Here is a 15,265-nt window from a genome sequence, read left to right as displayed (position 1 = left end):
AAGAAAGCTCACTCTCAGGGCTATTCGCATCCGTTCCTCACATGTGGGCCTCTTCCTCAGGCTGCCATCCTCCCCCAGAATCAGTGATCTGAGAGAGAACCAGGAGCTACAGTGTTTTTACAACCTAACAGCAGAAAATGTCTTACCATCACTTCTGCTATATTCTACTGGTCACAGATCAACTCTGACACAATTTAAGAGGGACTTATACAAACCATAAGTACCAGGAGGGGTTTTCGGGGGGACATTATGGAGGCTGATCACCATACCAGTCTAGGAGCTTTGGGAAAGGCCACCAACAGAAACCAAGATACAAGGAGGAATAAAACTTGAGACCTAGTACAAAAGTACGTCTAGTCAAAGCTATGGTTTTTCCAGTAGTCATGTATGGAAGTGAGAGTTGGACTATAAAGAAAACTGAGCACTGAAGAATTGATGCTTTTGAACTGTGGTGCTGGAGAAGACTCTTGAGAGTCCCTTGGACTGCAAGGAGATCCAACCAGTCCATCCTAAAGGAAATCAGTGGCATCACTGACTCAATGAACAAGAGTTTGAGCAAGCTCTGGGAGTTGATGATGGACAGGGAATCCTGGCCTGCTACAATCCATGGGGTTGCAAAGAGTCAGACACAACTGAGCAACTGAACTGAACTAATCCTTGTATCATTCCTTGGAAAGAAGGCTATTAGAAACCCAGACAGAGTATTAAAAAGAAAAGGCATCTCTTTGCAGACAAAGGTCCTGATAGTCAAAGCTATGATTTTCCCAGTAGTCGTATATGATATGAGAGTTGGACCATAAAGAAGGCTGAGCACCAAAGAATTGATGCTTTTGAACTGTGGTGTTGGAGGAGACTCTTGAGAGTCCCTTGGACTACAAGAAGATCAAACCAGTCAATCCTAAAGGAAATCAACCCTGAATATTCATTGGAAGGACTGATGCTAAAGTTGAAGCTCCAATACTTTGGCCACCTGATGCGAAGAACTGACTCATTGGAAAAGACCCTGATGCAAGGAAAGATTGAAGGCAGGAGGAGAAGGAGGTGACAGAGGATGAGATGGTTGGATGGCATCACCAACTCAATGGACATGAATTCGAGCAAGCTCTGGAAGATAGTGAAGGGCAGGGAAGCCTAGCATCTTGCAGTCCATGGGGTCACAAAGAGTTGGACATGACTTAGTGACTCAACAACAACAGGTAGATCATAAATATGGATAATGTTGAGACCAAGAGAGTCTAAGAACCAGTACCCATAACTATCTTTGAAAATTGCTAATATCCAGTAATATGTGTTCAATAAAACCTATTTTTGTCTTCATTTAACAGTGACTTTGTGATAAGTAATAGAAAGTTAGGGATGTTTACATTTCTAAATGAATAGCATCTTAAAATTTTTGCTCATTTTTATAAACTGTCAAAATGGAAACAGACATCTCTAAGAATCATAGTACATGCCTTTTTACTTATCACGAATCAACATTTTTTTAAGGATCAGAGGTCTGCTAAAAACTGCTGACGTTTGCAAGGTGTCCAAGATAACAGAACTCTAACAAAAGACTAGTCCCAAAGACTGGGTTATCTTTAAAATCGATATTCCCTCTATCAACAGAAATGATAAGAAAACTAATGAGACTTGACTTTAAATTCATAATTTTGTATGTGCATCTGTGCTCTGAGTCTGAATCAGGATGAGCTAAGTATTCGAGGCCGCAGAGCAGAGCAGAGATGTCCGAATAGCTGCATCAGGGCGGAGGGGTGCCCCTGGTGAGGCAAGAGCAGCATCTACCTGAGGACTCGGGAATATCCACACCCGCTCTCTTTGTTTTATCTTTGTTATGCTCTTTGTTATCCTCTTTGTTTCCTCTGACTCCTGACTTTCTGTCACTACAATCTTCAGTGCAAAACTGTGCTGAAGGTGACTTGCACTTGCTCATAAGAGCCAATTGTTAGATTTTCACAAAATTTGTGAACCTATGATTAAACATAGCCAGTGTTAAAAAATTAAGTGATAAAGCTTATAATTAAATCAATTACATTAAAAATAAAACATTAATAAGTACTCAAAGCTCACCACTTTCTAATTATTTGGCTACATTTTGCTATTATCTATGTTCTTGAGGTTATTTATCTATGATGAGAGTATTTGCACCATGGATAACAGCCAACACTATAAATCAGGGATTTTTCCCCACCAGAGAACCAGTTGTTAAATATTTACCAGCATATTGCTAGTAGCATCCTTCTATTAATCCCAAGTTTGTGGAAGTACTTGAGTCAGACTGACTTGGTTTAAAGCCAGGTTTTGCTATTTAACAGGTGACTTGGGTGCATTATTTAACTTCTTTGTGTCTTAGTCTCATCATCTGTAAAACAGAGATAATACAGCACCTATTTCATAGGGTTGCCATGAGGATTAAAAGAGTTGATATTTGTAAAGCATTTTGGAAGAGTGCCTGAAACCTAATAAGTACTACTTCAGTGTTTGTTAAATAAAATAAACTACAACTCTAAGGGCTGTTATTCCCTCTTCGATTCTCATTTGTTTCCTCACCTCTTAAAATCAATTATGTTCTTTTCCCACATGAATAAAACATCTGATTTTTGTTGGATTCATGATCATCTAAGATTAGACTTGTCAACCTTCCATAAATAAATTCTGATGAAGACAATATAAACAAAAGTATTATAGGTATCTTCCAGGAATTTACAATGACAGTTGGAACATTCTTTTTGCCTTTTTCTTTTTTATTTCCTCTTCTGTCCTGATCTCTGAATCTTGGATGTGATGGCTGGAACTCAAGCCATGATATTGAATCCTGAAGAAGAAAACTATACCCTAGGGATAGGACAAAGAAATATGGAATAAATCAGTCATCGTTGATGGCAAGGAAGATATAAAAAGTAGCTGAAATATGTTCATGGTTTAGAATTAGAAAGATATACAGAATCAGGTTTCAGAGGTCTTTAGAGATAAACTAAAATTCTGTATGATCTTATAGTTCTAGATCTATGAAATTTAGCTTCTGTGGCTCTTCTTGGATTTCTGGAAAATTCCATATCCCTTATTATCATGTGAATCTTTATAATAAGCCTTAATTACTTGAACTAATGTAATTGGCTATTCCTTGTAACCAGGAGTGAAACTAACTAAACCTTATGGTCTGAAATATAACCATAAAGGTATAATTCTACCTACCTTCAGGCATATTTTTCTTATTAAAATTTTCCTGTGCAGGCAAACTTACACCATAGGAACTGAGCGCTTTTTCTTTTCCTTTGTAAATGTTCTACATCCTAGTGTGGTTTCTGGGTATCAAGTTTCATTCTCAAGTAACACTTATCACTTCCCATCTTGAGAAGGCTCTGAATTTTTATTATACACTATCTGGATTTTATATGTTATTTATAATTAATGATCCTCTTGGGAAAAATTAAGTGGACAAAGTTGCTTTTTGTCTGATTCCTTTTAATGTTCGTTCCAACCTGAGTTCAGCCCCTGAGTTGAGCAGGGGAGTGCACCTGATTAAATAGTCATCAGGTCTTTCCCAACCCAGTAACACTGGAGACTTCTTCTCCCCATTTCATCACAATTTTCATCACATATAACATTTTCCTCAAATCATTGCTAAACAGCTGGTCAGTGGATCAGAGACAATTTTATTTCATTGAGGTATTATCTGACTCTGTTACAGGTTCTAATATTGACTCACAAAATAGAAGCTTTAAACTGATCTTTCCAGTTAAACCAAAGGGAAATTTAACATTTGTAAAATGGTTAGGGGTCAGCCATTTTGCAAAGGCCACTATTTAACTTTTCACTAATCTACCAATCAAAGATTTTAGTTGCAAACAAGAAAAGTCAATTCTGAGTGACAAAAAATAAATTGGAAGGATATTCAGAGGCTCACAGGATGGTCAAGACCACACCAGGCTTAGAAAATGTGCAGGAAAAATGATAAGGCAGCAACTAGTATATCAGTTACAATACTGACAGACTATCAATATAAATAGATAAACTGTAAAATTCAAATGATTTAAGACAAGATGCAATATTCCGCATGCAAATTTCAGCTGATGTTTGAAGGAAAGAAGATGAGGCCTTGCTCCATGCGATCACTAAGGAATTTGAGTTGATGAGAGCCTTAACAATTTCTACACCTGACTCTCAAGATCACCTGGAGCTTCAACATTTTGTCAGCAAATGGGAGAAAAGAAGGAATGGAGATCCATGTGTGAAGTTTTTATAGGCCAAGACTGGAAGCAGCATCCATCACTTTTGCTCTCATATTAGGGGTCAGAACTCAGTCACATGACCAAACTTAACTGTAAGTGTGTGTGAGCTTAGTCACATCTGACTCTTTGCAACCCCATAGACTGTAGCCCACCAGGCTTCTCTGTTCATGGGATTCTCCAGTCATGAATATTGGAGTGTGTTACCATTTCCTCCTCCAGGGTATCTTCCTGATCCTGGGATCCAACTGGCATCTCCTGTGACTTCTGCATTGGCAAGTGGATTGTTTACCACTGAGCCACCTGGGAAGCCTCCTTAACAGTAAGAGAGGTCAGGAAATATAGTCCAGCTGGGGCCAAGGAAGATAGAGGAACAGCTAGTGATCTCTGTTCCAGCCCATCTTCTTATCACCAAATATACATGCCATGCTTCTTCCCACAAAGAGAATACAATCATCTCCTCCCTGAGAAAGATAACTTCAAATACAGTCACTGTTGTTTTTGTTCAGTTGCTCAGCTATGTCCAACTCTATGTGACCCTATGGAGTACAGTACACCAGGTTTCCCTGTCCTTCACTATCTCCTGGAGTTTGCTCAAACTTATGTCCATTGAGTCAGTGATGCCATTTCAACCATCTCATCCTCTGTTGCCTCCTTCTCCTCCTGCCCTCAATCTTTCCCAGCATGAGGGGTTTTTTCCCCAATGAGTTGGCTCTTCACATCAGGTGGCCAAAGTATCGGAGCTTCAGTTTCAGCATTAGTCCTTCCAATGAATATTGAGGACTGATTTTCTTTAGCACAGACTGATTGGATCTCCTTGCAGTCCAAGGGACTTTCAAGAGTCTTCTCCAACACCACAGTTCAAAAGCATCAGTTCTTTGGTGCTCAGCCTTCTTTATGGTCCAACCCTCACATCCATCCATAACTACTGGAAAAACCATAGCTTTAACTATACAGACCTTTGTCAGAAAAATGATGTCTCTGCTTTTTAATACACTGTCTAGGTTTGTCATAGCTTTTCTTCCAAGGAGCAAGCATCTTTTAATTTCATGGCTGTGATTACTGTCCACAGTGACTTTGGAGCCCAAGAAAGTAAAGCTTGCCACTGTGTCCATTGTTTCCCCATCTATTTGCCATGAACTATCACTGAATTTGCTCAAAGCTCAGATTCTCTAAGGATGCTCAGTATTTTCCATCAGGTTCATGCTCATGGCTCATCATGGTTCAGCTTCCTCTTCCTAGAAGAACAAATTACCTACTGCCTCCTACCAAAGCATCTGATATACAATGATAGAATAAGAACAAAAATAATTGTGGCAAACCCACCCTTGTGGAAAAGAGAAAATAGTCAGTGATCACTGGTATGTAAAGATGTTGGATGCTAATGGGCAGGCTTCCTGAAAACCCTACCCCTGGGAATGAGTAAGGAAAGCGTCTAGAATAAACTCAAGTTCTGCTTCCTGAGAGAGACTCTCTCATCCATTGATCTTCATGACTCCTTGCTCCATCATCTGTAAGCTTCTTTGTTCTTTCCCTCTTTGGCCACTTCTGATAAATTTGGAAGAAAGTATGTCCTCCTTGGAGGCTGTGTAGCTTTCAAAGCTCATACATTGCTAATAAATTTAGAGGCGCAAAATTTATTTTGATACTCAGAGGCTTATTTTAGTCCAAGTTCATGGTTTCTTTGGCAGTATAATTCCATCAAAAACCTAGTAGACTTCTAATCTGTTTGCTTCCAATCAATTTCATGTGCTAGTAACTGTACCCAAAGTTCTTTCCTGGTCATTCTTCTCAAGCCTGATTTACGGTTTTGCTTCCTAGTGCCTATGACTCTCTCCATCTACCGCCTAAGGCCATTGAGCTTAGATAGAAAGACCACACCCTTGATTGGATCTTAGCTGCAGGGCTGAGTCTTATCCAATCTGATTTCTTACTGTTTGAATTTTGGAAGCAGTCAATTTTTCCAACTTTTCAACACCTCTAGTTCCTGACATTCAGTTTCATTTTCATTTGAAAGCAAGCCAATTCTTGCCTGAGTTCATCCACTCTTTTGCAAATTGCTACTAACATTCTGCTTTCCAACCCTTTCCCCTAGAGCTAAAGAATCAGCATACACGTGACTTGTCTTCTGACTTATATCAAGAGACAGTTTTATCAGAGTTTTCTACTGCATAACATAGATCTTCATCTTTCCAGCCTCTGAAGCGAGTTTCCTTGCCACTCACATCCTCATTGCATACCCAAAATCATGAATTTAGATTTTTATTATGGAAACACTACACTTCTGGTACAAATGTGTACATTAGTTAGGAAAATTTAGTTGCTATAAAGATAAATCCTAATATCATAATGGCATAATACAATAGAAGCTTCATATTTACTAAAATCTACTCCCTGCAGTCATCTGGGGACCCAGGCTGATGGAGGCTGTGCCACATTCAACATGTGATAATCTGGTTATTCTGGTTATGCCGAGGTTATTCCGGACATTGTCAGTCAGTTAACAGATGGAAGCAGGAAGATTATGAAGGATCTGGTGGGAGGTTCTATGGATTCACCTTGGAAGTAGCATCTTTCTTTTGACAGCAGCCTTTTATTTGATCCCTGGATTGGGAAGATCCCTGCAGAAGGGAGCAGATACCCACTCCAGTATTCTGGCCTGGACAGTCCATGGTGTCTCAAAGAGTCAGGCATGACTGAGCAACTTTCACTCTAACTATGAGCCAAAACTTAGTAATACGGTTACACGTAGCTCAGAAAGGAGACTGAAAGATGGAGTCCAGCTTATGCTGAGGAGTAACACATAAATTGATAAAAAACTACAAGGAGTCTCTCCTGTACACTAGAACCACTGCCAAAATCATGGCAGACAAAAGACAAGTGAGGGTGCCATAGCTATTGCTGCTCAAGACTGGACATTGAAGCTTTACCGCCAATGTAGAAGGGTAATGTTGCTGCTACTTTTACACCGTCCGCACCCAGAATGGGTTCAGTGTGTTCCTAGTTAATTTAACTCACTAGCTCCCAAATCAAAGCCAGAGCAAACACATCAGAGGTTAGCTTAGAGGTTGAGCTTAGATCATGTAGCAACTCCATTATTATAGAAAAAAAGACGAGGAAATCAACTCTCCATTTTTACATCATATAGTGAACAGATCCTGTCCCCAGTTATAGCTCCTAGGATGAGATATTCTTTAAATACAGAGAATCAATTCAATCAAAGAAATCAATTCCATGATGTAAATTTCAGCCAAAAATGGCAAGCTGGCAGGAGAGAGTATTTTAAAATTTAGGAAATGACTTACTTTATTCTGTATGTATGTATATACACACAAGTATATACATATATATTGATATATGTATGTATATACACACAAATACATACATACAGAATAAAGTAGGCCATAAATATATATGATATATATGATGATATATATATCATCTAATTCCTAGCCATTGAGAATTTTGAGGTTGTCTTCATCTGGACCTTTCTTGTTCACCACTATATCCCGATGCCTAGAATAATATCTGGTACTTGGTGGTCACTCAACAAATATTTGCTGACTAAAAGAATCCCTTGCCCAGTAAGTGTGCTTATTGTAAGTACATCTGTTCCTGGCTCTTCCGATGGCCAGTAGGGACTGGTGAAACATATCAAAACATCAAAAAGAGTAATAGAGCTTCAGTATTACATAGCAAGCTCACAGTTCAGAAGTGTCTGCCTGATTTCTGATAGAGGCATTCATCTATTTACATGATAGAAAGGAAAATGAATGCCAGTGGTGGAAGGAAAGACCAGTAAATATTGCCAGATTATTTTTAAGATTTTCTAAGTTTCCTGTTTTGGAAGGACATACTGGATATTCAATCTGGAAATTAAAAAAAATATCCCAGGAGATTCATATCATTGGCACATTTATTTGGAAAGCTCTCCTTGAGGTTTCTGCTTAGTAGGATAATGGCTTTGAGTCTATCTCACAGGAATCTCCTTGTGTCTCTTGAGCACAGAATTCCTTTCTGGGAACCTGAGTTATGACATCTCTTGGGCAGAAAAAGGTTTGCATTTGTAGACATTTTGGGTGGCACTGAAATTACATGAGAATATTTTGAAAAACAGTCAGCCAACATGGGGCAAAACCATTTCATCCTTCCCTCTCCAGATGAAACCATCTTCTTCGTTTCTGTATTACTTAGCAAGAAAAGTACGACATGCAGTACTCTCTCACTTCTTTTGTCCTGATGTGTGGTGCTTGGTCACTTAGTTGTGTTCAGCTCTGCTACCACATGGGCTGTAACCCACCATGGGATTTTTCCAGGTAAGAATACTGGAGTGGGTTGCCATGCCCTCCTCCAGGGATCTTCCCAACCCAGGGATCAAACCCAGGTCTCCCACATTGCAGGCAGGTTCTTTACCATCTGAGACACAAGTGAAGCCCTTGTACTAATGTAGACAAGGTTAAAAAGTGATGTACTGAATGAGATTGCTGGAAAGATGAGAAAAAAAGGAAGAGAGTGGAAAGAACTCATATCATTTAAATTTTGAATGAAGATTCTAAAAAATTACAATATAACAATGTTAGCCTCCATAACAGCATGAGAAATTTTAGAGGAAAGGGTACCCCACATCTTCTTTTACACCCTAAGACAGGGATATAGGCGCATTACCACCTAGTGTGAATGCGCTGAGTTCAGTTCAGTTGCTCAGCTGTGTCTGACTCTTTGCGACCCCATGAATCGCAGCACGCCAGGCCTCCCTGTCCATCACCAACTCCTGGAGTTCACTCAAACTCACGTCCATCGAGTCAGTGATGTCATCCAGCCATCTCATCCTCTGTTGTCCCCTTCTCCTCCTGCCCCCAATCCTTCCTAGCATCAGAGTCTTTTCCAATGAGTCAACTCTTCGCATGAGGTGGCCAAAGTACTGGAGTTTCAGCTCCAGCATCATTCCTTCTAAAGAAATCCCAGGGCTGATCTCCTTCAGAATAGACTGGTTGGATCTCCTTGCAGTCCAAGGGACTCTCAAGAGTCTTCTCCAACACTACAGTTCAAAAGCATCAATTCTTCTCCACTCAGTTTTCTTCATAGTCCAACTCAAGCCACATATAAAAACCTATTATTTCCTAAAGAAACAAGACTTTACTTTGAGCAGGGCTTATCATGGCCTGGAGAGCCAACCATACCCATACTATACCATTTCATAGCCAAGAGGCTTAGATTTCAGGAGCACAGAGCTGAGGGAAGTCTTTATCCCACTGACGATATATTGGGAGGCGTGCAGGGATAAAGCTGTGAGAACAAGCCAAAAGAGATATTCTTTTCAAACAATGTGAAAGAGGAGAGTCTCTGTGTTGGACAAAATTGTCTCAAATAGAACTGAGAATACTAGCTCAGGTCATCTTTTCCAGGTTCCATATTTCAAATGCTTCTTGGTATTTGCATATTTGTAACTAGCCTTTGAATAGGTACTGAGCGTTTGGGGTTTTTTTTGACAAGTTGAGTACTTTTTGTTCCAGGATGACATGAGAAAAGAGAAAATTATTTTTTAAAAATTAATTTTTGATTTTTAAAAAATTTCTGAACATGTTGGAGTTAATAATTTTGGCATCTAGTATTTTATTTTGAGGCTAACATGCCACGCCATCTGCCAAGTGACAGTGTCTTTATTAGGTTACCATGGTATATAAAAAGCAAAATGCTTTGCAAAGGTTTGAGCAAGATGATTTTCATTTCCCCCTTTGATTTTTTTCAAAATATAAATTAACATATTTTCAATAAAACTGTTGAAACTGGAGTTATAAATATTGAGATGATATGACCCAATAATTTAAGCCCTTTATTTTCTTTAAGATCTATTATTTTAAATCTGAGAATAATATTGGAGTTTAGAGGATTTTAAATATATATTTTTATATAAATTATGAAATCCATAACAGTGTTAACCACTGGAATAAACACTCAGAATTACCCACTTGGAGTTTTTATCTTAAAAAAAAAGAGGAATGTTTATTCCAACTATATTTAAGAAGAGTGAAATTATTTTGTTCATCTTTCACATTAACTGGGAACAAAGTACAGAAACTGAAAGAAAGTAAAAAGAGAAAATGGGATTTGTGTTCATTTGGCATAAGCTAATAATTTTCATCTAAAAGCTAATGCTTTGCATGCACTATTTTGCCTCCATCTTCCAAAATGCACTTTCAGTGGTGATTTGATTCAGCTTTGTCCTAGGCCAAATGGTTTTTGCTAATGTTTTTAAAAATGGTGTGTCATTACTATGCCTCTGAAACTCCCTGGTAGTCAAAGTTTCAGTCTTTATCCTCCTTCTGTCTTTGGGGAAAGTTTTCCAGGTTTCATTTTTTTCTATATGCTTTATAAAAAAAATTGAAGCTGTTTATGTCCAGAGACTTATGCAGACATACACCAGAAGGCACACACATGTATCTGCTAGCGGTCACATACACTTTCAACACACTTTAGATGCCACAGAAGAATAGAGGGGGAAAGATTTTGAACCCACCAGTCCCATTTTTATCATCGAGTTAAAGCATGTTAAGGATTTTTCCGGGGAAGAATTTCTATAAACCATGAGCTAACTTTACTATTACAAACAGTAGGACTGTGCCTCCGGTAAGAGATGAGACTGAAATAATAAGGAAGTGAGCACTGATGAAAGACTCAGAGTGCTCAGCATCGTGGCTTATTTCCAATCAAAACTAGGCAAAAATACTGGAGTGGGTAGCCATTCCCTTCTCCCGGGAGTCTTCCCAACCCAGGGATGAAACCTGGGTCTCCTGCATTACAGGCATATTCTTTATCATCTGAGCCACCAGGGGAGCCCCGTATCTAAGTAAACACTTGACTAATTAGTTCTGTTCAGATCCATCAAAAAGAAATTACATTCCTAAAAGCAACAAGAGGGCACATAGAATATTCAACTTTTAAAGTAAGGCAGTCAATATTTGTTGAGTGACTACGATGTAGTAGGGACAATGCTACGTACACAGAAGATGACTTGAGTAAGACAGACCCTGTCCCAGGCTTCTCATGCCTTCCAAGCCAATGGAAACGTGCATTTCCCAGTGATAGATAACACTGTGCTTAGAAATCTAAGACTCCGGAGACTGGAAGCAAGGCCTCATGAGGACAAAATCTCCCAGTCAGATAGATTCCAGGGGGTAACGATGAGAGTGGAAGAGGGCATGACAAAAGTCAGAGTTGGGACAACGAATTGATGAAGCCTTGAGAGGGTGATACACTAGCTTGGTACTGCTAAGAGCCACCAATCTTATCATGCTGTGGGTAAACATTTAGCCTTTTAAAATAATTTAACTTCCAATGAGCCTTTGGAGAAAGACTCAAAATTGTCATCTCTGTTGACTATCTAATTGACCACTACTTCTTGAAACTTGTGTAAATAGTGTTTTGTCCCCTCCTGTGGTGATATAAAGAGACATTCATGGATCCAAACGAAGGTGAAATACCAGAGAGGAAAAAACCGAGGCTACTCCTGACTGGAGGAAAGACCGCTGATTGGCCACTCTGCAGGTGGCTCACTGGAAAGGCTTTGCCAAGCCATTGCCTCCTCCCTACCCCAGTGATGCAATATCACCCCACCAGAATGTTTTGTTCTCCAAGACCCTGTTTCAATGGGTACATCCCATTAGCGAGGCCAGCAGATGTCAGTCCTGATCCACTTTTTCTACCGAGGAGGAAGAGCCGATCTGATTTCCCAGTCACTGCCTTCTCCTTGCTGGCTTTTCTTCATCCTGAGATGGAGGCCCCCTGCTTGGTTTGCTCTGTTAATATTTGCATTATTCAGTAGTTATTATGTGATAAGCATGTTTGTTTTCTTTAGGTTTTGGTTGGTTTGCTTTCTCGTGCTTTTATTCTTAGCTGATAGCTTAACTTAAGTGACAGCTGTGCTCTGTATCACCCAGCGTGTAAAGGATGAGTGATTTTACAGATTCTTACCTGATGCCCCAACAATCCAAAGTTGGGCCAAAACAACAACAAAAAATTCCAAAGTAAAAAAAAATGGAGCTTTTTCCCTGCAAAACCATCCCTTTGGTATCAGCCTTGGACTGACCTCTTTTAGCATGAAGAAACATAGGTTTGCAGGTACTATGGCAAAACATTTCTGAATGCACATATTTTTACCTTTTCTGAGTAAGAAATAATAGCATCCCTGTCCACTTAGCAAGCAAGAATCCTGTCCTTGTGTGAAAGCATTTTATGTCTAAAGATTAAGTATTTATTATAAGTATAAATTGAAATGATTTTAAGTAAACAAAATATAAAGCTACTGTTTATAATCCATTCTGCTATTTGCATGATACTATTTATTATGAAAACATGCCTCGGAGGTGATAATGAAATTTTAAATCCTAGGACTTGCTAGTGAAGAAAAATGTGTGTTCTTGCCTTTGATCTAGTACTTATTTGTTATAGCCGATTAGCTGTTATATGCACCAAGGTAAAATTGTCATATAAGACGATTTCAACACGCGGGTGAAAGAATCTGAAGCTTGCATGTTGGCTGGTCACAGAGTACATTTGGGCAATACTCTGTTGCTTAAATTAAATGTTAGATATTTATTTACCAAGTTGCTTAATTAAAAAAGGCAAGAACGTTCTTGAATTATGACTAACAATAAAACCTAGAGTATATATGCAACCTTTAAACATCTCCAGCTGAATATTTTCTTTCTTTGCGGAGTAGTGACTGGATTCCCCAAATGTATAACACTGACTTTTTTTTTTTTTACATGAACATAACTTCTGCACTTAAAGAATTTAAAAACCTAATCCAAGTAAACTTATTTTACTAATATTTTGAGGGCTGGAAGACAAAATCATTTTTTATGATTCTGAGGACACTAAGTAAAAGTTAAAAACTAAAGAGTATGTATCTGTAAGCCCGTATTTCAAGCTGATATTTTAATTGTCTAAAAATCCTTTGCATAGTTTTTAATTGAAAAAAATAACTCACTGCTAGTCAAAAACATATCTATACAAAAGTGTGCATGTAAAATATTTTCTCATTGTGTGTGTAACACTTTCATAGTATTGTCAACTGCAAACTTAAGAGCCAAGCAAAGGTAATTTCTAAAAATGCGTTGCGTTGGCCTATGAAATTGTGTTCTATTTCTCTGTCCAACTATCTGGACCAATGCGGTTCAGTGGAAATGTATAATGCAAGCCTTAAATGTGAATTTACACATAAGCCACACATCATTAATTTTTTTTCTAATAGCCACTTTTAAAAAAGAAAACAGAAATAGATGAAATCAATTCCAGTAATATATTTCCAAAATATTATTTCAACATGTAATCAATATTTAAATATTATGCATGAAATATCTTACATTTTTTCCCTGTGTCCTAAATCTTCAAGATCCTATAGGTATTTTCACTTCGTGCACATCTGAATACACACCAGCCTCATTTCAAGCAGTCAGTAGCCACATGTGGCAAGTGGCTAAATTATCAAATCCCCACCTCTCAAACACATTGGCTGAATGACTTTTCTAGAATGTTACTGTTGAGTTGATACTGATCTAAGAGCTCGATTCTGAGTGGAGCAGAGACTTTGCATGCTTTGTTCCCGTTCTGTCTCATTTCTAACAGCTTGCTTTGCTCTGTAAGGATATATCAGTGGCCCTTAAACTGCGGGACCCTCTGTTCATGCCTGTGAAGTTGAGATAGTCACTCAGGAGAGGGTGACCTGGAGCAAACATTGTCAAATGGCCCAACTGAGAGAAGCAGAGCCTACAAGAGTCTACTCAGAGATCCACTCAGGATGTGGCAAGAATTCCAGTTTCTACTGACTTCTGGGTTGTCTGGCATGAGGTCCTGAATTGTAACCCAGGAATTCCCAAAAGAAAGTCAACACTATGCGTAGGTTTTTCTGGGAGGGTCTAAATTTCACAAAGTTTAGTTAGTTTCTCTTTCACATGCCCCTGTTTTTTAGGCTACATGTCTCAATTTGAGGTTCAGAAAATATGGCCACTCTGGCAAGTGTCCCTCCAGTTGCAGGGCTGGTTTTCCAGGCTTTCACGGAGCTGGCACAGGATCGTGTGGAAATGGTATAGGGAAAGAGTAGAAAAGGCCAGGAGATAAACTAACCATTTCACGGAGAAGAAATAGTATAGATATTCTGAAGTTTATCCCCTTACCACAAGCCTTGAATTATTGTGCGTTTAGTTAAGAAGAAATTAAGCTGAAAACTGGAGATGGTTTTACAAAATGCGAATAAATACCTTTCTTTGTCCTTTTCACACCTCTGCTATTATACCCCACTCCAAAGTCCTTATCAAAAATAAATAAGAAGCCATTGATGTTTGGCATTTTCAATAATAGCGGGAGAAACATTCATATTATATCAAATGAGTATATTGCATGGAACCTGGGACATAGTGAGTACTAAATAAATGAAGGCCATTACAAAAAAAACATACTAGTGATGAATGATTTGAGAAATATGAGAAAACTGTAAGAATGACAGAATGGCATCATCCCTTGAATATCTGTTTTATCTTGTGTGCCCTGAGAGGCAGTGACTGCCCATTACATCTTCTTTGTACCCTTCTGAATGGAATCTTATTTTCATCCTTATTAATATATCTTAATTAATAGAGGTACATTTGTATAGCAACTTCAGCAGAACACCTCAGCTGGATAAAGGTTTTGCATAATTTTGCTGGCTATCTTGTTATTTCCTGATTAAACTGAAAGAGAATATTGGTTCCAAGGTATAATTATTACTTCATATGGTCTTAGGAGAGGAATTTCATGGTTTTCTTAAATTGGTTCTGAGTTTCTTCTTAGTCTTGGGTCAGATAGAGATTTGTGATGAATTTCTCAAATCTTGAAAAAAAGAAAAAATGTTCATTCTCTAACCCATTTTTCAAATTATAAAGAGAAATATCACATTGGATATTTTTAAATCTCTTGGAGATGAGAAATATGAATTGTTTTCTCCAAAATTAGCACTTATTGTTTTTACTACCCAAATTTCCATTGCCATCACTGAATCA

The sequence above is a fragment of the Ovis canadensis genome, chromosome 2 (genome assembly GCF_042477335.2).
Source record: "Ovis canadensis isolate MfBH-ARS-UI-01 breed Bighorn chromosome 2, ARS-UI_OviCan_v2, whole genome shotgun sequence".
Lineage (NCBI taxonomy): Eukaryota > Metazoa > Chordata > Mammalia > Artiodactyla > Bovidae > Ovis > Ovis canadensis.
This window is presented reverse-complemented; position numbering follows the sequence as displayed.